The sequence below is a fragment of the Protopterus annectens genome, chromosome 5.part0 (genome assembly GCF_019279795.1).
Source record: "Protopterus annectens isolate FY-2018-M chromosome 5.part0, PAN1.0, whole genome shotgun sequence".
NCBI classification, from domain to species: domain Eukaryota; kingdom Metazoa; phylum Chordata; order Ceratodontiformes; family Protopteridae; genus Protopterus; species Protopterus annectens.
The window spans coordinates 886,416,875-886,444,833 of NC_056735.1; positions in this window are offsets into that span (position 1 = coordinate 886,416,875).

Here is a 27,959-nt window from a genome sequence, read left to right on the forward strand (position 1 = left end):
ATATCTTTGTCATCTTTGGAGACTTTGTCATCTTTGTTGTCTTTGTCATCGTCTTTGTCATATTTGTCATTGTCATTGTTGTCATCTTTGTTTTTTCATTGCTTTTGTCATCTTTTTATCTTTTTTCTTGTCATCTTTATCTTTGTCTTCATTTTTGAATTGCCTTCTTTGTCATCTTTACCATCTTTGTCTTCTTTCTTGTCATGTTCATTGCCATAATTTGTCATTATCTTTGTCGTCTTCTTTGTCACCTTTGTTGTCATCTTTGTCATTGTCATCTTTGTTGTCTGTTATCATCTTTAATGTCTTTGTCATAATTTTTGGCATATTTTTGTCATTTTGTGTTATCTTTGTCATCTTTGTCATGTTTTTTGCCTTCTTTTTCATCTTCTTTATCATCTTTATCATTCTTGCCATCATCTTTGTCATCAGTGTTATCTTTGTCGTCATCTTTATCTTTGTCATTTTTGTCATCATCTTTGTTATCATCTTTGTCATTGTCGTTGTTGTCATCTCTATTGTCTTTGTCATTGCCTTTGTCATCATTGTTCATTTTGTCATCATCTTTGTCATCATTTTGTCATCTTTTTGTCTTGTTTCTTGTTATCTTTGTCATTGTTTTTGCTGCCTTCTTTGTTGCTGTCTTTATCATCATCTTTATCGTCTTTCCTGTTTCTTTGCTGCTATCATCTTAGTCATCAGTTTTGTCATCTTTGTCATCATCTTTGATATCTTTGTCATCATTTTGTTGTTTTTATCATTGCCATGTTGTCATCTTCATTGTCAACTTTGTTGTCATCTTTGTCATCACTTTTGTCATCTCTTTGTCTTGTTTCTTGTCATGTTTATCATTTATGTTGCCTTCGTTGTCATTGTCTTTATCATCTTTGTTGTCTTTCCTGTTTTTTTGTTGCCATCATTTTTGTCATCAGCTTTGTCATCTTTGTCATCATCTTTGCTATCTTTGTCATCATTTTTGTTGTTTTTGTCATCACCATATTTTCTGTCATCTTAATCATCTCTATCATATTCTTTATCATATGTGTTGCCTTTGTCATCATTTTTGTCAACTTTTTCATCTTTATCTGTCTTGTCTTTTTCGCCATTTTTGTCATCTTTGTCATTTTCTGCCATCATCTTTGTCTTCATCATCTGTTGTCTTTGTTGTCTTTGTTATCTTCAACTTTGGCTTCTTTGTTGTCATTATCTTTGTCAACTTTGTCACCATTTTTGCCATCTTTCTTATGTTTGCCATCATCTTTTTCATTGCCTTTGTCATCTTTGTCATTTTTATCTTTCTCAGTCTTTTTTGTCTTTGTCATCAGCTTTGTTCTCATCTTTCTTTTCATCCTTGTCATTCTATTTGTCATTGCCATTGTCATCTTTGTAATCATCTTTGTTATCAACTTTGTCATTGTCATCATCTTTTTTGTTGGCATGTTTGTTGTCATCTTTGTCTTTTTATCATCCTTCTTTTTATTTTTGTCTACATCATTGTATCATATTTGCCATCATCTTTCTTGTTTTTCTTATCTGTTGTGATTATCTTAGTCATCTTTCTCACCATCTTTGTCATTGTCTTTGTTGTCTTTGTGTCTTTGGCATTGTTTTTATTGTCATCATCTTTGTCATCTTTGTCGTCTGTCATCTTTGTCATCGTTTTTGTCATCTTTTTGAATAGTTTCTTATATTTGTCATTTTGTTGCCTTTTTTGTTGTCATCTTTATCATTTTTGCCATCTTTCGTGTCTTCCATATCAGCTTTTCATCTTTGTCATCATCTTTGTTATCTTTGTCATTTTCTTTGTTGTTTTGTCATGCTCTTGTCATTGCCTTTGTCATAATTTTTATTGTATTTATAATTCTCTTTGTCATAATTTTTGTGAACGTTCTTGGCATCTTTCCATTCACATTGTCTTTATCATTGTTTTGGTCAACTATGCTATCATCATCTTTGTCTTTGTTGTCTTCATCTTTGGCTTCTTTGTTGCCTTCATCTTTGTCATCTTTGTCATTCTTTGTTGTCTTTCTTGTCATTTTTGTCATTATCTTTGTCGTTTTTCCTGTCATTTTTGTTGTCCTTGTCTCTGTGATTATCTTTGGAGACTGTCATCATCTTTGTGATCTCTGTCATTGTGTTTATCATCCTCTTCTTTGTCTTTGTTGTTATCTTTGTCATTGTCTTTGTCATGTTTACCATCATCTTTGTTGTCTTTGTCATTGTCTGTTGTCGTCATCTTTCTTGTCATTTTGTATCATTATTTTGTCTTGTTTCTTGTCATCTTTGTCATTTTTTGCCTTCTTTTTCATCTTTATAGGTTCATAAGTTCATAGATAGGTACTAGTTTATTGGCCCTAGGGCCTATATAAGCCTAGCCAAAAAGGTACCCTGGCTTACACCACCCAAGAAAATTATTTTCCTGTGCCCCTGTCGAGCAAAGCAACATAAGTGAGCCCTTGGATGAATTTCCTATCTCCCATCCAGTCATCAAGATTTTTCTTGAAGAGTGCTAATGAGGTGCTTTGTTTGATATAGATAGGTAGTTTGTTCCAGAGTATGGGAAGTCTCTGCGACATGAATCTATCCCTCCAGCATGTTCTGTTTATTGTGGTGACAAAGTTTAGGTCCCATGTTAGGCAGAGATCACCTCTGAGTAGGCAATATGCAACAGGGTAAAGCTGTCTGCATAGGGCATCTGTTTGAGGCCAGTAATCCTCTTTGTGAGGTATTTCTGCAGCCTTTCTAGTTGTTGTAGATGTCTTGTGAGGTACATACCAAAAGGGGTGTTGTACTCTATAATGAGTGATGAGTAGAGCAGAACAATGACCTCTTTTTTTCCTGAATGAGAAACCTTTTGTGATGAGATGTGCCACATAGAAGGATTTTCTGACTACTGTGGCAATGTGATTATCAAAGGAGAGACTATGATCCACCTGTATCCCAAGGTCTCTTATCACACTTTCGGTGTTAAGTAGACTACTACCTCTGTGGTAGTTCATGGGTACAGAGTTTTTACCAAAAGGCATGACAATGCACTTTTTGGCATTGAGCTTGAGGCCATGGCTTTGACACCAGGCATCTGTCTCAGTGAGGCCCTTTTGTAGGATGTCCACATCATTAGGAGTTTCAATTATGGCTCCTAGTTTGCAGTCATCTGCAAACTTCATTAGCCAAAGACCTTCAGTGTTAGCCTGTATTTCTGAGAAGCAGATACCAAGCAGGAGAGGACCCAGGACTGAACCCTGTGGTACTTCACTTGTCACTGGTATGAAGTCAGATTTGGAGTCTGCTACTTTCACAATGTGGGTTTTGTCAGTGAGCCAGTTGGCAACCCATCTTGTGACATAGGGATTTATACCTAGTTTAGTGTGTTTATCTATAATTACAGAATGGGGGATTGTGTCAGAAGCCTTGGTGAGATCTAGATAGTCTGTGTGAACCACCTTACCCTCATCTATGCTTTGGTGAGCACTTCAAAGAAGTCTATCTGGTTTAGGAGACATGATCTGCCTTTTACAAACCCAAACTGAGTGGGGTCCAGAGTTTGGAGATTACCAATGTCATTGTTGGAATAACCATTGCTGTGCACTATTCAGTGGGCACAAAGCCTGAGGTGAGGCTAAAATTGAACATGGTACTTAGATGGGTGCCAATTCATTCCATAGTTTGTGTAGAATGCAGCCTGGGATGTTGTCAGGTTCCATGGATGTTGTGTTCTTGGCTTTTGAGAGCGTGTTTTTTTACATGTGCAGCTGTGATTACAGGAATGTTGCATTCTTCCAGTATAGATATGGGCCCTTTAGGGGTGAGAGAAGGGTAAAGTTTGCCCTAAACCTATCTGCCAGGATGTTGGAAATAGTTGGTTCTGTATATTTAGTACCATTGTGCTGTAACTCAGAGCAGATCTGAGTGCTGCCATTGAGATTCTTGACATAGCTATAAAATGCTTTGTGGCTGTCTTTAGAATCAGTGCCAATTTTGTTTAAATAACTATCTTTGGAGGATTTTACGAGGGATCTCAGCTTTTTACTGAGTCTGACCAGGGAGTTCCTCCACTCATAGGATTTTACTCTTCTTTGCAACAGTTTCTTTCTTCTGTTGTAGAGTTTGTTTATAGCAGTGGGCCACCAGATTGGCTTCCTTTTTTGGAGGATAGCATCTTGGTTCTCTTAGGGATTGCACGGTCCATGCACTTGTGTAAGTGCTTGTAAAGTGCATTTGTGTAGGATTCAGCAGTCATACCTCTATTGTCCATTTGCATGGGTGTCGTGAAGTTTGCTACTTCTGCCTTATGAAGTGTGAAGTTGGGTTTGAAGAAATTTTTTACAGTGGTTTCCCTAACTGGGGTTGGAGGAGGGATGTGGATGTCTAGGGTGATTAGCTTGTGGTCGGATTTGACCAAAGAGGAATTGACCTCTGGTGTGGAACACCAGTTACCCATGTTGGTAATGACCAGGTCTAGGATATTGCTGCCCCTGGTGGGGGGTGTGGATAAGTTAATCTAAGGTGTTGGAATTTATGAATTCCAGAAAACATTGAGCAAAAGTGTTGGTACATGAGTCATTTTCCCAGTTAATGGTGGGGTAGGTGAAATCGCCCATTATAGGGTGTTAGGTTGTACCCTAATATTTTCCATTGTATCAAGAAATGAGGAGTGGGAATCCTGGGGCATGGTGGGAGATCTGTAGCAAGATACAATTTGGATTGTGGTCTTGCCCAGAGTTAATTGCACTTGGATAATCTTGGATGCAATATGCTGAGCAAATAGCCTAGAGGTGTGGATATCCTTAATGAATATGGACACACCTCCACCTTTAGTGTTTCAGTCCAGGTTAGGTGGCTGAAAGGTGTGGTATGAATTATAGCCTGGTAATGCAGGGGTGCTCTCTGGAGCCTTGAACCAGGTCTCTGTCACTGCACAGATGTCGATGTTCTCCATTTTAAGGAGTGCCTTGAGTGAGTGCATTTTGAGGTTTCGAGTTTTAGAATTGAGTAGCATTACCCTCAGATTTTCTTGCTTGTACCTGTTATGGTGGGGGAGTTTGTCATTTGAACCTTACCTAAAAATGGCACTATAAGGGTGGCAAGAATCTTAGCCAGTATCCAGAATTGCAAGGGTGACAGGTGAAGGCCATCTCTGGCAAAGCTTCATAGACTGTCAATCATATCATCCCACGTAGACGGATACTGGATCCCCTTACAATGACACCAGTAGCTTAGCCAATTGATGAAGTCAATCATTTTGTCTTGGTACTGTGGTATCATTCTGGGTGATGGCAGGATGCTACTGATGCTACTCAGGGATTCAGGGCTAGGGTCATACCTGACTGGGCTACAAGATTGGACAGCTCCTTCATGTCTCTTTTTATGTAGTCCAGGAAGGTATGTCTTAGGTCATTCACACCAACATGGACAATGACAGAGTCATATTTGTACTTGTTGTGGAGTGACCTGAGTGTGTGCATTATGTGACAGATCCTGGCACCCAACAGGCAGCTGACAGTAACTTTCTCCTTGTTTAGCCTGGTGAATGGAGCATCAGTGTGCCTGACTATAGAGTCACCTATGACTAGAGGGTTGGGTACATTGTTATGCCTTATGGGCTGTGGTTGAGTGGCACACTGAGTTTGTGGACTATGTGTCATTGGGGTTGTGTTGGGGGTGGAGGTTGCTTGTGTTTCTGCTTTAGAGGTCCCTGTTGGTTGGGCAGATTTTTACTGAGAGCCTCTGTGAATGTAGGTGTGTGTTTTGTTTCCATGTGCATGTTTTGCTGGTGTAGGATTTTAGAGACTATGTGATAACTGTGGTGTGGTGTATGTGTTTATCCTCTCCTCTTGACTGTCTAGTCCAGTCTTGGGTGAAAAGAGCTTTATTTCCAGTTTTGCTATATAAGTGAATCTCTCACAGGCTGTAGTGTTGGGTGGTAGGACGAGAGGGTTGTCTGTGTACATGAGGCAATTGCTGCATTGCCCCAAGATGCCCATATTCATCAAGAAGACAGGAAAAAATACCGGGAGCTGACCCTTAGACATGCCTGGATAGGTGCTTATTTATTAAGTACTAAACCTGTTTTCTTCTAGACAACTGAGGAAAGTTGAGTGCTGTAGTAATTTGTAGCTTATTTAGTGCTTACAATGAGTTCTGAACAAGTGCTGAGCTCAAAGAAACAGATCTGAGTGCTAAAACTAAAAAACTGGCTATGGGAAATTTGAAGAGCAGGCTTCATGATGCTGGGAATAGTGTAACCCTAGCTAAGTGGCGGGGGCTCAGAAGCTTACAAAAAGTCCTGGATACAGCTAATCTGTATCTGGACTAGACTACTTACAGGAAAGGCAGGAAACAAGCTTATATATTTTTCTTTGTAAAGTGGAAAGGGAGTAAGGAGGAGAAGAAAAAAACTCAAGGTTAAGTACTAAGTGGGTTGGCCTTCTCAAATGTTCTCCCTGTATTAGGTAGAATGAGGTAATGACACTAAACTGGGAGGAGTGTCCCAGATCAAATTTACAGTAGGGGCAGGCAACTTTACAGCCACCAAGTATAAGAACAGGATACCAATAGGGAGGGAGGGTGGGAGACAAAAATCAGAACAAACAAACCCAAACAGGTGCTTAACAAATGTAGAAATTTCCAGTTAATACCTCACATACAGTGAAACTAGCTAGAACAGGCAATAAAAGTGCTATAAATGACTCATAAAAATAAGCAAAAAACAGGATACTTAATATTATATATTGCGGATCAGGGTTTGCTCAGTGACCTTCCTCTGATTAGCTCAGTGTGAAATGATGGAAACACTCACAAGTTAACTTCTTAAGTAACAGAAAGTTGAAACCTGAAACAACTTTTAAAAAGCTCAAAAGAACCAATGAGGTGCTTACTCCAAGCCATAATCCAGGTAACCCCAATCAGCCAATAACCATAAACACTCCCCTCTCACTGAAATGCAAGAATGGCTTTGGATAAACTAAGATTGCCTGGAACATGTGCTCAGACACACCGCCTCTACAAACAAACAACTAGGCCAAAAACACAAGCCTGAATATGGACAATGCTACAACTACCCACACTTCTAAGGTAGAAAAAAATGCAGAAATGTTTATCACAGCAGAAAAGCAGCAGTGAGCCTTTAAATGAAAGTTTTAAGCAGATAAAGAAGCAAGAAGACTCTAGAGAATGCTTTTATCTGCAAACAAGTTATGTGATGCACTCCTTGGCAGGAAATTAGAACAAACAACCACAAACAGGTGCTTAAAAAATGTAGAAAATTCCCATGTAATACCTCACAGACAGTGAAACTAGTTAGAAAAGTATGCAGCATGTTGCTTATCTTGTCATCTTTGTTGTCTTTGTCTTTGTGGTTATCTTTGTCATCTTTGGAGATTGTCATCATCTTATCATCTTTGTCTCATTTTTGTCATCATCTTTGGCATCTTTATTGTTGTCTTTGTTGTCATCATCATCTTACCTTTGTCATTGTCTCTGTCATTTTTGTCATTGTCATCTTTGTTGTCTTTGTCATTGTCTTTGTTGTCATCATCATTGTCATTTTTGTCATTATTCTTGTCATCCTTTTGTCTTGTTTCTTGTCATCTTTGCCATTGTTTTTGTTGCCTTTTTTGTCTTTATAATCATCTTTGACATTTTTTGTCATCTTTGTTCTCTTCATCTTTATCATCAACTTTGTCATCATCTTTCTCATTGACTTTATTGTCATCATCTTTGTTATCTCTGTCATCATCTCTCTCATCATTTTTGTCATCTTTTTGTCTTATTTCTTGTCATCTTTGTCATCTTCATCACTGTTTTTGATGCCTTCTTTTTTTGCATTTATCAAGATGATGACAAAGATGATGACAAAAATGAGAAAGATGATGACAAAGGTAAAAAAGATGAAGGCAAAGACAAAGCTGATGACAATGATGACAGCAAAAATCTTGTCTTTCTTGGCATCATCTTTGTCATCATGTTTGTCATCAGTTTTGTCTTTGTATCTTTGTTATCTTTGTCATCATCTTTGTCATATTTATTGTTATCTTTGTCATCATTTTTGTCAACTTATCTTTGTCATCATCTTTCTTATCTTTGTTGCTGTTTTTGTCATCTTTATCATCATCTTTGTCATCCTTTTCATCACCTTTGTTGTCATCATCTTTGATGTCATATTTGTCATCTTTTTGTCTTTGTTGACTATATCTTTGGCTTCTTTGTTGTCTTTATAATTGTAATCTGTCATCATTTTGCCATCTTTCTCATTATTGTCTTCTTTGTTGTCATCATGTTTTTCATTGTCTTTGTCATCGGCTTTGTCATCTTTGTTGTGTCTTTGCCATCTTTCTCGTAGTCTTTTTTGTCTTTGTCATCAACATTGTTGTAGTCATCTTTCTTTTCATCTTTGTCATTGTTTTTGTCATTGCTTTTGTCATCTTTGTATTCGTCTTTGTCAACATCTTTGTCATTGTTAGTTAAAAAATGGCAAGACACCTTGGCAGAGCAACAGTCACTATTCCAGTTTCAGTTTTTTACTTACAGTTAGTGGAAAGCGAATTGGAATAAACGCCTCAGATAATTGATGGTAACCATCCAAATTGATAGCCAAAAGCAAGTTTGTGTTAGACAATAACTGTCTGTTAAGATAGCAGCTGTTAGACTTTCACGCCTTCTGCAAGCAGTTTACTGTAAAATAGTCAGTGAAACACACCGGTTATTTAGATCCCAGTAAATTTTTGAGTTAACAGGTCGGTTTTCACCTCACCAAACAGAAACTTGTTCCACAGTTAAACAACACAAGCTATTATGTGTTGAAGTTCGGACTTCACCTCATTACAAATGGAAACAGCTGTCCAAAATGCACGTTTGAAAGGACCACAGTGATATAATCTTGTAAATATGAACACTTTATTGACAAAAAACTGGCAAGCGCTTTCACCTTGTAGGCTTCCTCAGGCCAAACACATCACAGAGCTTTGACTTATATATATACTTTAGGTCTGTGTGACATCACTTCCCTTGGCTTGACTCACATTCAAATATTTAAAGCAACACTAACTATATAAAAAATGTGTATAAAATGCAGAGTATAATGTTGGTCGACTATAATCAGCTCAACATATACTACTTAAAATCAATTATATAATAATAATAAATAAAAATATAAATATGAATGTCATACTTTTACTCTAAATTTGAACACTCTCTGCTGTGCTAAGATGGATTATTTAAGATGACATCAAGTAAGCGTTTTTTAAAAATAAAACCTTATAAAACAAAATAAAAGCCTACTGTTAAACTTGTACCAAGTAGGAGTAGCTGTGCCAAGCAAACAATCTCAAGCTTATAAAACCAATCAATGTTAATGGATAGATGACTAAAATACTTCTCTAGGCATAACATGTCAGTACAAACCCTGTACTCAGTTACATTTTAGGAAATATAAAGCTTAAAAATTATCATGACTAACATTAAACACTTCAGTCGAACATGTGTTAAATACCCAAGTTCAAATAAAGACACTTCAGTTGAGCATATATTAGATACCCAGATTCAAGTGATTGCACTTAATTGTGCTTCTGATGATAAAAACAAATATAGTTAGCTGGAAATAGCTTATCAAATCAATGCCTAGATTCTAGGTTATATCTCAAAAATAAAGTGATACAGCTTTCTTTAAAACTAATATATCAGCATTAATCGCTTTTATGTTAGATGCACAAATTCAAGTAAGAGTATACACATATAATTCAAAATGTCATACAAATATCTAAAGACTAAATTGCAGACCTGACCAGCTAATCTCTGTTGAACATATATTACATGGTAAATAATGTAGGTCCGCTGGATCAACATAAAATGAACCTTGTAACCTCAGCGTCAATATGATTAGAGCAAGTGCAAAATATGAGGTGTTGTGTCTTTTGTTGTTAATAACAAGACACAACTTCAAGATTACATTTTCCATGCACAACAGCCCTACTGTTATCGAGGCTAGCTTTTTAACATCAACCAGCCTCTAATTAAATCCACAATTTCAAGTATAGACTTTTAAATATACTTTTAAGCATTATGAAAAGCTAAAAGACAAATGTAAATGGTTGTTCACATTCTAGTACATTTTATATTATAAAAGATATAAAGCCATATGATCTGTATAAGCTGCTTAACTCATCTAGTACCATTTACTACTTCCTAAGGTCTTTGCCTTTCAGTATTGGTTTAATAGGAATCCTGTCATTTAAGCCATCAATTATCTGAGGCGTTTATTCCAATTCGCTTTCCACTAACTGTAAGTAAAAAACTGAAACTGGAATAGTGACTGTTGCTCTGCCAAGGTGTCTTGCCATTTTTTAACTAACAAACCTTACTGTTATTATCGAGACACTAAATATAGCAGCTATTTTTTACCTGATCTTTGTCATTGTGTTTATAGTCATCTTTGTTGTTGTCATGTTTGTCATCTTTGTCATCTCATCTTTGTCGTCATCTTCATTTTTGCCCTGTTTGTTGTCATTATCTTTGTAATCTTTGTCATCATCTTTGCCATCTTTCTCAACTTTGTTGTCTTTCTTGCCATCATCTTTTTCATTGTCTTTGTTATTGACGTTGTCATCTTTGTTGTGTCTGTTATCTTTCTCTTAGTCTTTTTCATCTTTGTCATCAGCTGTGTTGTCATCTTTGTTTTCATCTTTGTAATTGTCTTTGTCATTGTCTTTGTTGTCTTTGTATTTGTCTTTGTCATCATCTTTGTCATTGTCTTTGTAGTCATCTTTGCTGTTGTCAGGTTTGTTGTCATCTTTGTCATCTCATCTTTATCCCTGTCTTTGTCATCTCATTTTTGCCATCTTTGTCATCATTTTTGTCATCTTTTTATCATCTTTCTCATCATCTTTGTTATCTCCATCACTGTTTTTCTTGTCATCTTTATCATTATCTTTGTTGTCTTTGTCATCTTAGTCACCTTTATTGTCATCAGCTTTGTCTCTGTCTTTGTCATATTTGTCATCATCTTTGCTATAATCTTTGGTAATTATTATGTTTGTCATCTTTTTCGTTGTCTGTCATCATGCTTGTCATCTTTGTCATTGTACTTATCATCTTTGTATCAAATTTGTCATCGACAAAGATCCAAAGATGACAAGTATAATAAAGATAAAAACCGAATGACAAAGATAATGACAAAGATGACAAAAATAATGACAACAGTCACAAAAGATGACAAAGATGACAGCAAAGATGACACTTTCTTGTCTTTGTCATCTTAGTCATTATCTTTGTCATCATCTCTATAATATTTGTTGCCATCTTTGTCGTCTTTGTCTTTGACATCTTTATTGTCATCTTTGGAGACTTTGTCATCTTTGTCCTTGTCTTTCTCATCTTTGTCTTCTTTGTAATTGTCATTGTTGTCCTCTTTATCATTGTCTTTGTCATCATTTCTGTCATCTTTTTGTCTTTTTTCTTGTCATCTTTGTCATCATTTTTGAATTTCTTCTTTGTCACCTTTATCATCTTTATCAGCTTTGTCATCCACTTTGTCATCTTTGTTGTCATCTTTGTTATCTTTGTCATCCTCTTTGTCATTTTTGTCATCATCATCTTTGTCATCATCTTTGTCATCAGCTTTGTCTTTGTTTTCATCTTTATCTTTGTCATCGTCTTTGTCATTTTTGTCATCATCTTTGTCATCATCTTTGTTGTCTTTGTTGTCATCATCTTTGTCATCTTTGTCGTCATCTTTCTCATTTTTGTCATCTTTTTGTCTTGTTTCTTGTCATCTTTGTCATGGTTTTTGATGCCTTCTTTTTCATCATCTTTATCATCTTTGCTGTCCTTGTTGTCTTTGTTGCCATCATCTTTGTCATCAGCTTTGCATCTTTGTCATCTTTGTTATCTATGTCATCATCTTTGTCATTTTTTGTCATCGTCTTTGTTGTCATCTTTGTCGTCTTGTCATCTTTATCATCTTTGTAGTCATCTCTGTCATCATTTTTGTCTTCTTTCTTATCATCTTTGTCATTGTTTTTGTTGCCTTCTTTGTCATTGTAATCTTTCCTATTTCTTTGTTGTCATCCTCTTTGTCATCATCATTGTCATCATTTTTTTTATTTTGCCATTGCCATCTTTGTCTTATTTGTCATCGTTATGTTTATCGTATTTGTCGTCTGTCATCATTTTTGTCAATTTTTCATCTTTGCCATCATCTTTCCTGTCTTTGTCACCATTTTTCTCATCTTTGTTATTCTCTGTCATCATCATTGTCTTCATCTGTCATCTTGGTTGTCTTTGTTGTCTTCATCTTTAGCTTCTTTGCTGTCATAATTTTTGCCAACTTTATCATTTTTGTCATCTTTTTATGTTGGCTTTCTTGTAATCTTTTTCATTGTTTGTCATCTTTGCTGTCATCTTTGTTCTCATCTTTGTTGTCATCATCTTTCTCATAGTCTTTTTCGTCTGTCATCAGCTTTGTTCTGGTCATCTTTCTTTTCATCTTTGTCATTGTCTTTGTCATTGCCTTTCTCATCTTTGTATTCATCTTTGTCATCATTTTTCTCATTGTCTTTGTAATCATCTTTGTCATGTTTGCCATCATCTTTATCGTCTCATCTTTGTCATCTCTATGGCTTCATTGTTGTCATTATCTTTTAATCTTTGTCATCATCATTGCCAACTTTCTCATCTTTGTCATCTTGTCATCCTTTTCATTGTCTTTATTGACTGTGTTATCTTTGTTGCGTCTTTGTCATCTTTCTCTTAGTCTTTTTTGCCTTTGTCATTAGCTGTGTTGTCAACATCTTTTTCATCTTTGTAATTGTCTATGTCATTGCCTTTGTTGTCTTTGTATTTGTCTTTGTCATCATCTTTGTCATTGTCTTTGTAATCATCTTTGTTAGGTTTGTTATCATCTTTGTCATCTCATCTTTGTCATCATCTTTGTCATCTCATCTTTGACATCAATTTTATCTTTTTACCATCTTTCTTATCATCTTTGTCATCTTTGTGACTGTTTATCTTATCTTTGTCTTTGTTGTCTTTGTCATCTTAGTTGCTTTTATTGTTATCAGTTTTGTCGCTGTCTTTGGCATTTTTGTCATCTTTGTTGTCGTCTTTGATAACTTTATTATTTTTATCATCTTTGTCATTATCTTTGTCATGATGCTAGTCATCTTTGTCATTGTACTTGTCATCTTTGCATCAAGTTTGTCATCGACAAAGATGCAAAGATGACAAGTACAATAAAGATGACAAACCCAATGACAAAGATAATGACAAAGATGAAACAAAGATGACACTTTGTCTGTGATCTTTGTTATTATTTAAGTCATCATCTTTATCATTTTTGTTGTCGTCTTTGTCGTCTTTGTCTTTGACTTTCTTTTTTGTCATCTTTGAAAACTTTGTCATCTTTGTCATTTTTATCATTGTCTGACATTGTCTTTGTTGTCTGTCATTGTCATTGTTGTCATCTTTGTCATTGTCTTCTTTGTTGTCTTTGTTATCATCGTTAATGTCTTTGTCATCATTTTTGTCATCTTTTTGTCGTTTTGTGTTATCTTTGTCATCTTTGTCATGTTTTTTGCCTTCTTTTTCGTCTTCTTTATCATCTTTATCATTCTTGCCATCTTTGTTGTCATCATCTTTGTCATCAGTGTTGTTATCTTTGTCGTCATCTTTATCTTTGTCATTTTTGTCATCGTCATCTTTGTTGTCATCTTTGTCATTGTCATTGTTGTCATCTTTATTGTCTTGGTCATTGCCTTTGTCATCATTGTTCATTTTGTCATCATCTTTGTCATCATTTTTGTCATCTTTTTGTCTTGTTTCTTATCTTTGTCATTATTTTTGTTGCCTTCTTTGTTGCTGTCTTTATCTTCATCTTTATTGTCTTTCCTGGTTTTTGCTGCTATCATCTTTGTCATCAGCTTTGTCATCTTTGTCATCATCTTTGATATCTTTGTCATCATTTTGTTGTTTTTGTCATTGCCATGTTGTCATCATCATTATCAACTTTGCCGTCATCTTTGTCATCACTTTTGTCATCTTTTTGTCTTGTTTCTTGTCATGTTTATCATTTTTGTTGCCTTCGTTGTCATTGTCTTCATCATCATCTTTGTTGTCTTTCCTGTTTCTTTGTTGCCATCATCTTTGTCATCAGCTTTGTCATCTTTGTCATCATCTTTGCTATCTTTGTCATCGTTTTTGTTGTTTTTGTCATCACCATATTTTCTGTCATCTTAGTCATCTTTATCATATTCTTTATCATATTTGTTGCCTTTGTCATCATTTTTGTCAACTTTTTCATCTTTATCTTTCTTGTCTTTGTCGCCATTTTTGTCATCTTTGTCATTTTCTGCCATCATCTTTGTCTTCATCATCTGATGTCTTTGTTGTCTTTGTTATCTTCATCTTTGGCTTCTTTGTTGTCATTATCTTTGTCAACTTTGTCACAATTTTTGTCATCTTTCTTATGTTTGCCATCATCTTTTTCATTGCCTTTGTCATCTTTGTCATTTTTATTATCTTTCTCAAAGTCTTTTTTGTCTTTGTCATCAGCTTTGTTCTCAACTTTCTTGTCATCCTTGTCATTCTATTTGTCATTGCCATTGTCATCTTTGTAGTCATCTTTATCAACTTTGTCATTGTCATCATCTTTTTTCTTATCATGTTTGTTGTCATCTTTGTCTTTTTATCATCCTTCTTTTTATCTTTGTCTACATCATTGTATCATCTTTGCCATCATCTTTCTTGTCATTCTCATCTGTTGTGATTATCTTTGTCATCTTTCTCATCATCTTTGTCATTGTCTTTGTTGTCTTTGTGTCTTTGGCATTGTCTTTATTGTCATCATCTTTGTCATCTTTGTCATCTGTCATGTTTGTCATAATTTTTGTCATCATTTGAATTGTTTCATATCTTTGTCATTTTTGTTGCCTTCTTTGTTGTCATCTTTATCATCTTTGCCATCTTTCTTGTCTTCCATATCAGCTTTTCATCTTTGTCATCTTCTTTGTTATCTTTGTCATTTTCTTTGTTGTTTTTGTCATGCTGTTGTCATTGTCTTTGTCATCATTTTTATTGTATTTATAATTCTCTTTGTCATCATTTTTGTGAATGTTCTTGGCATCTTTCTGTTCACATTTCTTGTCTTTATCATTTTTGTCATCTATGCTGTCATCATCTTTGTCTTTGTTGTCTTCATCTTTGGCTTCTTTGTTGCCTTCATCTTTGTCATCTTTGTCATTCTTTGTTGTCTTTCTTGTCATCTTTGTCATTATCTTTGTCGTTTTTCCTGTCATCTTTGTTGTCCTTGTCTCTGTGATTATCTTTGGAGACTGTCATCTTTTTTGTGATCTCTGTCATTGTCTTTATCATCCTCTTCTTTGTCTTTGTTGTTATCTTTGTCATTGCATTTGTCATTTTACCATCATCTTTGTTGTCTTTGTCATTGTCTGTTGTCATCATCTTTTTCATCTTTCTTGTCATTTTTGTCATTATTTGGTCTTGTTTCTTGTCAACTTTGTCATTTTTTTGCCTTCTTTTTCATCTTTATAGGTTCATAAGTTTATAGATAGGTACTAGTCTATTGGCCCTAGGGCCTATATAAGCCTAGCCAAAAAGGTACCCTGGCTTTCACCACCCAAGAAAATTATTTTACTGTGCCCCTGTCGAGCAAAGCAACAGAAGTGATCCCCTGGATGAATTTCCTATCTCCCATCCAGTCATCAAGATTTTTCTTGAAGAGTGCTAATGAGGTGCTTTGTTTGATATAGATAGGTAGTTTGTTCCAGAGTATGAGAAGTCTCTGGGACAGGAATCTATCCCCCCAGCATGTTCTGTTTATTGTGGTGACAAAGTTTAGGTCCCATGTTAGGCAGAGATCGCCTCTGAGTAGGCAATATGTGACAGAGTAAAGCTGGAGTTTTTTGAGACGGTCTGCATAGGGCATCTGTTTGAGGCCAGTAATCCTGTTTGTGAGGTATTTCTGCAACCTTTCTAGTTGTTGTAGATGTCTTGTGAGGTACATACCAAAAGGGGTGATGTACTCTATAATGAGTGACAAGTAGAGTGGAACAATGACCTCTTTTTTTCCTGAATGAGAAACCTTTTGTGATGAGGTGTGCCAGGTAGAAGGATTTCCTGACTACTGTGGCGATGTGATTATCAAAGGAGAGACTACTGTCCACCTGTGTCCCAAGGTCTCTTATCACACTTTCGGTGTTAAATAGACTACCGCCTCTGTGGTAGTTCATGGGTAGAGAGTTTTTTACCAAAAGGGATGACAATGCACTTTTTGGCATGGAGCTTGAGGCCATGGCTTTGACACCAGGCATCTGTCTCAGTGAAGCCCTTTTGTAGGATGTCCACATCATTAGGAGTTTCAATTATGGCTCCTAGTTTGCAGTCATCTGTGAACTTCATTAGCCAAAGACCTTCAGTGTTAGCCTGTACTTCTGAGAAGCAGATACCAAGCAGGAGAGGACCCAGGACTGAACCCTGCGGTACTTCACTTGTCACTGGTATGAAGTCAGATTTGGAGTCTGCTACTTTCACAATGTGGGTTCTGTCAGTGAGCCAGTTGGCAACCCATCTTGTGACATAGGGCCTTATACCTAGTTTAGTGAGTTTATCTATAATTCCATAATGGGGGATTGTGTCAGAAGCCTTGGTGAGATCTAGATAGGCTGTGTGAACCACCTTACCCTCATCTATGCTTTGGTGACCACTTCAAAGAAGTCTATCTGGTTTAGGAGACATGATCTGCCTTTTACAAACCCAAACTGAGTGGGGTCCAGAGTTTGGAGATTACCAATGTCGTTGTTGGGATAACCATTGCTGTGCACCATTCAGTAGGCACAAAGCCTGAGGTGAGGCTATGATTGAACATGGTACTTAGGTGGGGTGCCAGTTCATTCCATAGTTTGTGTTGAATGCAGCCTGGGATGTTGTCAGGTCCCATGGATGTTGTGTTCTTGGCTTTTGAGAGTGTGTTTTTTTACCTGTGCAGCTGTGATTACAGGAACATTGCATTCTTCCAGTATAGAGATGGGCCCTTTAGGGGTGAGAGGAGGGTAAAGTTAGCCCTGAACCTATCTGCCAGGATGTTGGCAATATCAGTTGGTTCTGTATATTTAGTACCATTGTGCTGTAACTTAGAGCAGATCTGAGTGCTGCCATTGAGATTCTTGACATAGCTATAAAATGCTTTGCGGCTGTCTTTAAAATCAGTGCCAATTTTGTTTAAATAACTAGCTTTGGAGGATTTTATGAGGGATCTCAGCTTTTTACTGAGGCTGACCAGGGAGTTCCTCCACTCATAGGATTTTACTCTTTTTTGCAACAGTTTCTAGCTGACAAAAATGAAGACAACAAAGTCATGAAAGATGACAAAGATGATGACAAAGATGACACTTTGTTGTCTTTGTCATCTTAGTCATTATCTTTGTCAATGTCTCCGTATTCTTTGTTTTTATCTTTGTAATTTTTGTCATTGTGTTTGTCTTTGTTGTTATCTTTGGAGACTTTGTCATCTTTCCTCTTTGTCGTCTTTGTTATTGTCATTGTCATTATTGTCATTCTTTCATCTTTTTTATCTTGTCATCATTTCTACCATCTTTTTGCCTTTCTTGTTTTCATCTTTGTCATCTTTGTCATTTTTGAATTCCCTTTATTTATTTATTTTTTATTTTACATTTGTTGACCGGGCTAGTCTAGCTGGATATATTTCCATTTTCAGTAGAGGCCCGGGGAGAAAAGCTCCAAACAGATATACAAAAGTATAAAATATTGTTACATGGTAAATAAAGGATTAATAAACAAATTAAAACAAGTAATTATTACATTCTAGAGATATAAACACTTGAGAAAAGCAACAGTAAACATAATATCACTTAAGAAAGCTAAAACAAATATAATACAGTAAGAATCATGTACAATTGTTCACATCAGGTAGAAAGATTTCAGCAGTAAGTTGATTAGAGTTTAAACAGTGTCAGTCTTACTTACAAGACTAAGCATTTAAATGTTTGGAAGTTTGGTTAGAAGAGGAAGAAACAGAGGTGAAGAGGGTGGTTAGTCAGGGTTACTACAATGGCATAACCAGTGCATTTGGAGGTGTGTTTTAAGTTTTTGTTTAAAGAGTGGCAAGGATGTAGTTAGAGTTAGTTCATTGGGTAACAGGTTCCATTTTGTTCCTGCTGTGTTGGTAAACAGAGAGTCACCAGCCGTATTATTAGACTTTGTTATGCTAGCAAGGAGTTTGCTAGAAGAACGTAGGGAATTCAGATTATTATAGGGGATTAAGAGCTTGGAGAGTATAGGGGTGTTATTGGGTTGGTAAAATATTTTGTGGGCAATTGTGAGTTGGGGGATTATCAGATGGTTATGGAATTCCAGCCAGTCTAGTTGCCTAAGATTAGAACAGTGGTGGGTTCTAAAGGGATTGCCAGTAGCGAATCTGGCAATGTTATTATAGGAATTTGCTAATTTGTTAAGGTTAGTTTTCTTTAGGTTGGTATAAATAGGTGAAGTGTACAGAAGGGTCGAGATTAGATGGGAGTGAGCAAGCTTGGTTCTAGCTGCTGGGGTTAAAAAAAGGTTTTATTCTATATAAGGAGCCTATTTTTCTGTTGACTATTTTAATGGTGTTGTTTATATGGTAATCAAATGTGAGGTTATTGTCAATGGATATTCCTAAAAGTTTAGTGGTAGAGTCTGTGAAAATAATAGTGCCATTATTTGAAGAGATTGAGAAATCTATGGGGGAGGACTTGGTAGTGCGTGTAAAGAGACGGAGTTTTGCTTTTTTGGCATTAAGAAGGAGGCAGCGTTTTGTAAACCATGTTTCTACAGTGTTGAAAACATTTTGAGCAAGAGAATATAGTTCTGATGGAGAGGTTGCTGAGCATATTAGTGTGGAGTCATCTGCATATTGAATACAGGTGGCTTGAGGAATTGCTACATGGAGATCATTGATAAATAATGAGAAAAGAAGTGGTCCAAGAATGGAGCCCTGAGGGACTCCAATGATGACTGGCAAAAAGGATGAAATTTGATTTTCCCAGAGAACTGCCTGTTGCCTGTTGCTGAGGTAGGATCTGAACCATTTAACAGCCAGAGAGTCAAAGGAAAGAGATTCAAGAATATTGATTAAGAGGGTATGGTTTACCATGTCAAAAGCTTTAGAGAGGTCAATAAAGAGTGCAGATGAGAGGATGTTTTTATTACGGTTTCTTTTGATGGTATCCATAAAGGATAGAAGGGCAGTAGTGGTACTATGTGATGGCCTAAAGCCATGTTGACAGTTTGCTATTATGTTATGTTGAGAGAGATGATGTAAAAGTTGTTGGTGAATGCATTTTTCCATAATTTTTGCTAAGGGTGATGAGAGCAATTGGCCGATAGTTAGAGTAATCATTAGAGTTCCCACCTTAATGTAAGGGGATAATGTGGGAGATTTTCCAAATATCTGGGATGGTTCCTTCTTGGAGTGTCCTATTTATAAGGATGGATATAGGATAGGCAATTACTTTGGCTGCTTTTTGGAGATATTGGGAAGGAAGTTGATCAGCAGAAGGAGTACATGGCTTGAGTTTTTGAATAAATTTATAGATGAGAGAAGTAGAGATGGGTTGTAGTTTGAATTTAGGTAGAGAGTGTGGTGAGTTGATGGGAAGGCTGGAGTTTTCTGAGATAAGTTGACTAGCTAGAGATTGTATAGTCTCAGTGAAGAAAGAGTTAAAGGTATTGGCAGTTTGAATGGGGAGTATTTGGATCTGCATCAAGTGGGGTGGGTGTTCGGGAGTTACCTGGGAAAAGGAGCTTATTAATGCTAGACCAGAACTTCTGAGGATTATTTTGATGAGTTTGTTGGAGTTTACAGTAGTAGTTTTTTATCTGTAAGTATAGCCTTTTTTGTACTATTTCTGAGCTGCCTAAAATGTAGATGATCAGAGATATTTCTGTTTGATCTCCACTTAGCCCAGACTTTGTTCCTAAGCATAATTTGATGTCTAGTTTCATTAAAAAGCCATGGGGCTGGGTTAGATGTCATTCTAATGGACCGTTTAGGAGCATGCTTACCCAGGATAGATAAGAAATTAGAGTTAAAATACTTTACAGCCTCTTCAGGTGGAAGGGTTTTTAAAGGGTTCCAGTTGCAGGCTTGCTCAGTTTGAAATAATTCTGAGCTAAAATGTTCGGTAGAGCGTGCTGTCCTAAAGGTGGGGAGGATTGGAAGATCCTTCTTTTCTCTTATGATGTAGGTCAAAAAATGATCACTTACATCATCTGGCAGAGTTCCTACCTTGTAAGTTTGTTTCTGTTTATTTATGAGTATCCAGTCTAAGGTGCTCTCTTTCTTATTAGGTTTGTTAATTCTGGTTGTAGAGGTTATGGTTTGGCTAAAGCCATGGAGGTTAATATGAGAGGTAGGATTTTCATCACTAACACTTTTCCAGTCAATGTTAAAGTCACCTAGTATTATTGTTTCTTGGGGGTAAGTGGAAGACACTCAGCTTAGAATAGCCTCTATTGTAGTGATATTATTTCCGGGTGGTATGTAAATGCAGATAATGTATAAAGATTTGTTTACGTTGATTTGAAGTTTAGTGATGAGGATGTCTGCGTTACTATCCTGGGTTGGATTAGATGGTAGGGTGGAGATATGAAGTCCATTTTTAAATAGAACTGCTACTCCACCACCTTTACATTTTGTTCGGTCTTGTCTCACTATATTGTAGCCTTGGGGAATAATTTCATTGTCTTTAGTTTCTGGTTTCAACCAAGTCTGAGAAAGGCTGAGAGGCAATCAGTTATGGAGAGAGACTGAGTTCTACAGGCATAGGAAAGGTAAGAGACATTTTCTGTTACTAATTAGCAGAAAAAAAGGGTGAACAAAGGTATAGCTGAGCAGGGGAGACAGTTATGAAAAACAGTTCTATAACAGATAGAGAGATATTTATAGAAAGTGCTAAGGCAGGAAAGGAGGTTTATACAGAGAGTTAATTGAGGGGGCCAGTAGCAAAAGTAGTGATTGTCAAAAGCTGTCTAGTTATTAAAACTCCCAGACTTAACCAGGATCATTCCCTTTTCAACCTGTCATAGGGTGGGGGGGTAAGTACTTGAATAGAGAGTACAAGCATAGATAGCAGAGTCTAGCTGGTCTGCAGAGCTAGTGGGTTTCTACAACCAGTGAGAGATGGTTTTCCAAAGCCTAAGGTCTGCTGTCCTCTAGTGGAAAAAGTGGGGAAAGCACTAACTCCACTAGGATAGTAAGAGGAGGGGGGATAAGATAGTAAAGAGATGGTTGGAGGGGTAGGTTCGCGGGTGTGCTGGCCCTTACAAATTAGTTTAAATTTAATGCACTCAACAGTAATTTTAAATTAACGCACTCACAAGTTTATAGTTAAATCCTAAATATACTGTAGGATAACACCTACACTGTAAGGCTGAATGTAGAGGGTCCGGATAGATCCTGTGGGGCTTCTAGGTTGTGTTTCCCTTCTGTTCAGTAGGATTTCATTAGCCTTACAGGGTTTCTAATAGAGGGACCAGCTGTGTCTCAACACAGGGCTTGGAAGACTGTGAGGCTGAATGCAGAAGGTCCAGATAGATCCTGTGGGGCTTCTAGGTTGTGTTTCCCTTCTGTTCAGTAGGATTTCATTAGCCTTACAGGGTTTCTAATAGAGGGACCGGCTGTGTCTCAACACAGGGCTTGGAAGACTGTGAGGCTGAATGCAGAGGGTCCGGATAGATCCTGTGGGGCTTCTAGGTTGTGTTTCCCTTCTGTTCAGTAGGAATTCATTAGCCTTACAGGGTTTCTAATAGAGGGACCGGCTGTGTCTCAACACAGGGCTTGGAAGACTGTGAGGCTGAATGTAGATGGTCCGGGTAGATCCTGTGGGGCTTCTAGGTTGTGTTTCCCTACTGTTCAGTAGGATTTCATTAGCCTTACAGGGTTTCTAATAGAGGGACCGGCTGTGTCTCAACACAGGGCTTGGAAGAAGTTTATAGTTAAATCCTAAATATACTGTAGGATAACACCTACACTGTGAGGCTGAATGTAGACGGTCCGGATAGATCCTGTAGGGCTTCTAGGTTGTGTTTCCCTTCTGTTCAGTAGGATTTCATTAGCCTTATATGGTTTCTAATAGAGGGACCAGCTGTGTCTCAACACAGGGCTTGGAAGGGACCACACACTGCCCAGAGAGCAAGGGGCTTTTGGCTGGAGCAGAGGGATTTATTTCTTTGTTGTCTTTATCTAATTTTTGTATTCTTTCTTGTCATGTTTGTTGTCATGTCATCTTTGTCATCAGCTTTCTCATCCTTGTCATCATCTTTATCTTTGTCATTGTCTTTGTCATTGTTGTCATCATATTTGTCATCTTTGTTGTCATCTTTCTCATCATTTCTGTCATCTTTTTGTCTTGTTTCTTGTCATCTTTGTCATAGATTTTTTGCTTTCTTTTTTGTCATCTTTATCATCTTCTTGTCATCTTTGTTGCCATCATCTGTCATCATCTTTGTCATCAGCTTTATCTTTATCATCATCTTTGTCATTTTTGTCATAGTCATCTTTGTTGTCATCTTTGTCATTGTCTTTGCTGTTATCATCTTTATCGTCATCTTTGACATCATGTTTGTCACCTTTTTGTCTTGTTTCTTGACATATTTGTCATAATTTTTGTTGCCGTCTTTGTCATTGTCTTTATCATCTTTGCATCTTTCCTGTTTCTTTGTTGTCATAATCATTGTCATCAGATTTGTCATCTTTGTCTTCTTTGTCATCTTTGTCATCATCTTTTTCGTATTTGTCTATCATTTTTATCAACTTTTTCATCTTTGCCATCATCTTTCTTGTCTTTGTCACAATTTTTGTCATCTTTATTGATCTCTGTCATCATCATCATCTGTCATCTTTGTTGTCCTTGTCTTCATCTTTGGCTTCTTTGTTGTCATCAACTTTGTCAACTTTTGTTATTTTTGTTATCTTTCTTATGTTTGTTGTATTTCTTGTCATCTTTTTCATTGTCTGTTGTCTTTGCTGTCATCTTTGTTGTCAGCATCTTTCTCATAGTCCTTTTCATCTCTCATCAGCTTTGTTCTCATCATCTTTCTTTTCATCTTTGTCATTATCTTTGTCATTGCGTTTGTCATCTTTGTAGTCATCTTTATCAAGTTTGTCATCATCATTGTCATAATCTTTTTGTTGTCATGTTTCTCATTGTCTTTGTCCTCTTAGTCATTTTGTCTTTTTATCATCTTTTTCATTGTTTGTTGTCATCTTTGGAGATTTTTGTCATCTTTGTATCATTGTCATTGTATTTTTGTCTTTGCCATTCACTTAATTGTCATCATCTTTGTCATCATTTTTGTTTTTTTGTCTTGTTTCTTGTCATCTTTGTCATTTTGTTGCATTCTTTGTCATTTTTATCATCATCTTTGTCATTTTATTGTCTTTGTTGTTTTCAAATTTGTCATCATCTTTGTCATCAGCTTTTCTTTGTCATCATCTTTATCTTTGTCATTATCTTTATTTTTGTCATCCTATTTACCATTGTATTTGTCATCATCTTGGTTGCATTTATTATTCTCTTTGTCATTTTTGTCAACTTTCTCGGCATCTTTCTCGTCACTTATCTTGTCTTTATCATTGTTTTTGTCATCTTTGTTGTCCTCATCTTTGTCTTTCTCTCTTTATCTTCATCTCTGGCTTCTTTGCTGCCTGCATCTTTGTCATCTTTGTCATTCTTTGTTGTCTTTCTTATCTTTGTCATTTTTCCTGTCATCTTTGTCATCTTTTGAAACTGTCATCATCTTTGTCAGCTTTGTCATAGTCTTTGTCATCATCTTTGTCATCTTTGTTGTTTTCTTTGTTGTCATCATTTTTATCTTTGTCATTGTCTTTGTCATTTTTGCCATCATCTTTGTCATCTTTGTCATTCTTTGTTGTCTTTCTTATCTTTGTCATTTTTCCTGTCATCTTTGTCATCTTTTGAAACTGTCATCATCTTTGTCAGCTTTGTCATAGTCTTTGTCATCATCTTTGTCATCTTTGTTGTTTTCTTTGTTGTCATCATTTTTATCTTTGTCATTGTCTTTGTCATTTTTGCCATCATCTTTATCATCTTTGTCATTGTCTTTGTTGTCAACATCTTTGTCATTTTTGTCATCTTTTTGTCTTGTTTCTTGGCATCTTTCTCATTATTTTTGTTGCCTTCTTTTTATCTATCAACTGTGCCATCTTTCTTGTCGTCTTTGTTCTCTTCATCTTTATCAGCATCATCATCATATTTGTCACCGTCTTTGTCACTGACTTTATTGTCATCATATTTGTCTTTGTCATCACCTTTGTCATCATTTTTGTCATCTTTTGTCTTGTTTCCTCTCTTTGTCATCTTTCTAATTGTTTTTGTTGCCTTCTTTTTCATCTTTATCAAGATGACAACAAGGATGATGACAAAAATGAAGAAGATGATAAAGATGAAGACATAGACAAAGCTGATGACAAAGATGACAACAAATGAAAGAAAGATCTTTGTCATCTTTGTCATCCACTTTGTCTTTGTCTTCATCTTTATCTTTGTCATCATCTTCCTCTTTTATGTTATCTTTGTCATCATCTTTGTCATATTTATTATCTTTATCATTTTTGTCAACTTTCTTGTCATCTTTGTCATCATCTTTCTTATCTTTCTTGTCCTTTTTGTCATCTTTATCATCTTTGTCATCGTCTTTGTCTTCATGTTTGTCATCTTTGTCATATTTGTCATCTTTGTTGCCTGTTGTCTTCATCTTTGGCTTCTTTGTTTTCATTATTTTTGCAATCTTTGTCATCATCTTTGCCATCTTTCTCGTCTTTGTCATCTTTCTTGTCGTCATCTTTTTCATTGTCTTTGTCATCAGCTTTGTTGTCATCTTTCTTTTCATCTTTGTCATTGGCTTTGTCATTGCCTTTGTCATCTTTGTATTCATCTTGTCATCACCATTGTCATTGTCTTTGTAATAATCTTTGTTGTCTTGTCATTGTCTTTTTTGTCTCATCTTTGTCATCATTCATCTTTGGCTTTTTTGTCATTATCTTTGTAATCTTTGTCATCATCTTAGTCATTTTTCTCATCTTTGTTGTCTTTCTTGTTATCTTTTTCATTGTCTTTGTTCATCTTTGTTGTCATCTTTCTCTTAGTCTTTTTTGTCTTTGTCATCAGCTGTGTTGTCGTCATCTTGGTTTTCATCTTTGTAATGGTCTTTGTCATTGCTTTTGTTGCCTTTGTATTTGTCTTTGTCATCATCATTGTCATTGTCTTTGTAGTCATCTTTGTTGCTGTCACGTTTGTCATTGTCTTTGTGGTCTCATCTTTGTCAGTCTTTGTGATCTCATCTTTGCCATCTTTGTCATCATTTTTGTCATCTTTTTATCATCTTTCTCTTCTCCTTTGTCATCTTTGTCACTGTTTTTCTTGTCTTTGTTGTCTGTGTCATCTTAGTCATCTTTATTGTCATCAGCTTTGTCGCTGTGTTTTTCATCTTTGTAGTCATCTTTGTTGTCATCCTTGGTAACGTTATCCTTTTTGTCATCTTTGTCATTGTCTTTGTCATCATGCTTGTCATTGTCATTGTACTTGTCATCTTTGCATCTTTGTAATGAAGTTTATCATCAACAAAGATGCAAAGATGACAAGTACAATAAAGATGACAAACCCAATGACAAAGATAATGACAAGATGACAAAAATGATGACACCAAAGTTAAAGATAACAACAAATTACACTTTTTTGTCTGTCATCTTTGTCATTATCTTTGTCATCTTTGTTTTCTTCTTTGTCATCTGTCTTTGTCTTTGTTGTCATCTTTGGAGACTTTATCATCTTTGTCATTGTCTTTGTCAATGTCTTTGTCATCATTTTTGTCATTTTTGTCATCTTTTTCTCTTTTCTTGTTACTGTTGTCATTGTTTTGGAATTGCCTTCTTTGTTTTCTTTATCTTTGTCTTTGTTGTCATGTTTGCTGTCAACATTTGTCATCTTTGTCATCAGTTTTGTCATCTTTGTCATCATCTTTGTCTTTCTCATCGTCTTTGTCATTTTTGTCATTGTCATCTTGTCATCATCTTTGTCGTCTTTGTTGTCATCTTTGTCATCTTTATCTTTCTCATTATTTTTATCCTTTTGTCTTATTTCTTGTCATCTTTGTCATCTTTGTCATGTTTTTTGTTGCCTTCTTTTTTGCCAGCTTTATCATCTTTGTCGTCATTGTCTTTGTTGCAACCAACTTTGTCATCATCTTTGTCATGTGCTTTGCATCTTTGTCATCATCTTTGTCATTTTTGTCATCGGCTTTGTTGTCATTTTTGTTGTCTTTGTTGTCATCTTTATCGTCTTTCTCGTCATCTTTGTCATCATTTTTGTCATCTTTTGGTGTTGTTTCTTGTCATCTTTGTCATTATTTTTGTTGCCTTCTTTCTCATTGTCTTTATCATCTTTGTCATCTTTCCTGTTCCTTTGTTGGCATCATCTTTGTCATCATCTTTGTCATCTGTGTCATAATTTTTATTGTATTTGTTGTCTTTGCCATCATTTTGTCAACGTTTTCATCTTTGCCATCATCTTTCTTGTCTTTGTCACCATTTGTCTCATCTTTGTTGTTCTCTGTCATCATCTTTGTCTTCATCTGTCATCTTGGTTGTCTTTGTTGTATTCATCTTTGGCTTCTTTGTTTTCATCATCTTTGTCATCTTTGTTATGTTTGTTGTCTTTCTTGGTGTAATATTTTTTATTGTTTGTCATCTTTGCTGTCATCATTGTTCTCATCTTTGTTGTCATCATCTTTCTCATAGTCTTTTTCGTCTGTCATCAGCTTTGTTCTGGTCTTTCTTTTCATCTTTATCATTGTCTTTGTCATTGCCTTTGTCATCTTTGTAGTCATCTCTGTTATCAAGTTTGTCATCATCATTGCCATAATTTTTTGTTGTCATGTTTCTCATTGTCTGTCTTCTTTGTCATTTTTTGTCTCATCTTTTTATTTGTCTTTTGTCATCTTTGGAGATTTTTGTTATCTTTGTAATCTTTGTCATTCTATTTGAGTCTTTGCCATTTGCTTAATTGTCATCATCTTTGTCATCTTTGTCGTCATCTTTGTCATCATTTTTTGTTGTCTTTTTGTCTTGTTTCTTGACATCTTTGTCATTTTTGTTGCCTTCTTTATCATCTATCATCTTTGTCAGCCTTCTTGTCTTCTTTGTTGTCATTAAGTTTGTCCTCATCTTTGCTGTCTTTGTCATCAACTTTGTTGTTTTTGTCATCCTCTTTGCCGTTGTCTTTGTCATCATCTTTGTTGTATTTATCATTCTCTTTGTCACCATTTTTGTCAACTTTCTTGGCATATTTCTCATCACCTTTATTATCTTAATCATTGCTTTTGTTATCCTTGTTGTCCTCATATTTGTCTTTGTGTCTTTGTTGTCTTCATCTTTGGCTTCTTTGTTGCCTTCATCTTTGTCGTATTTGTCATTATTTGTTGCCTTTCTTGTCTTTGTCATTATCTTTGTCATTTTTCCTGTCATCTTTGTTGTCTTTGTGTTTATGATCATCTTTGTCATGTTTGGAGACTGTCATAATCTTTGTCATCTTTGTCATTGTCATCATCTTTGTCACCTCTGTTGTCTTTTTTGTCATATATTTTATCTTTGTCATTTTTGTCATCTTTGTCATCATTTTTGTCATCTTTTTGTCTTGTTTCTTGTCATCATTGTCATCTTTGTCATTATTGTTGGTTTCTTTTTTGTTTTGATCATTAACTTTGTAGACTTTCTTGTCATTTTTTTCTCTTCATTGTCATCATCTTTGTCATCATCTTTGCCATTGACTTTATCATCATCTTTGTTGTCTTTGTAATTGTTTTTGTTGCCTTCTTTTTTGTCTTTTTCAAGATGATGACAAAGATGATGACAAAAACAAAGATTATGACAAAGA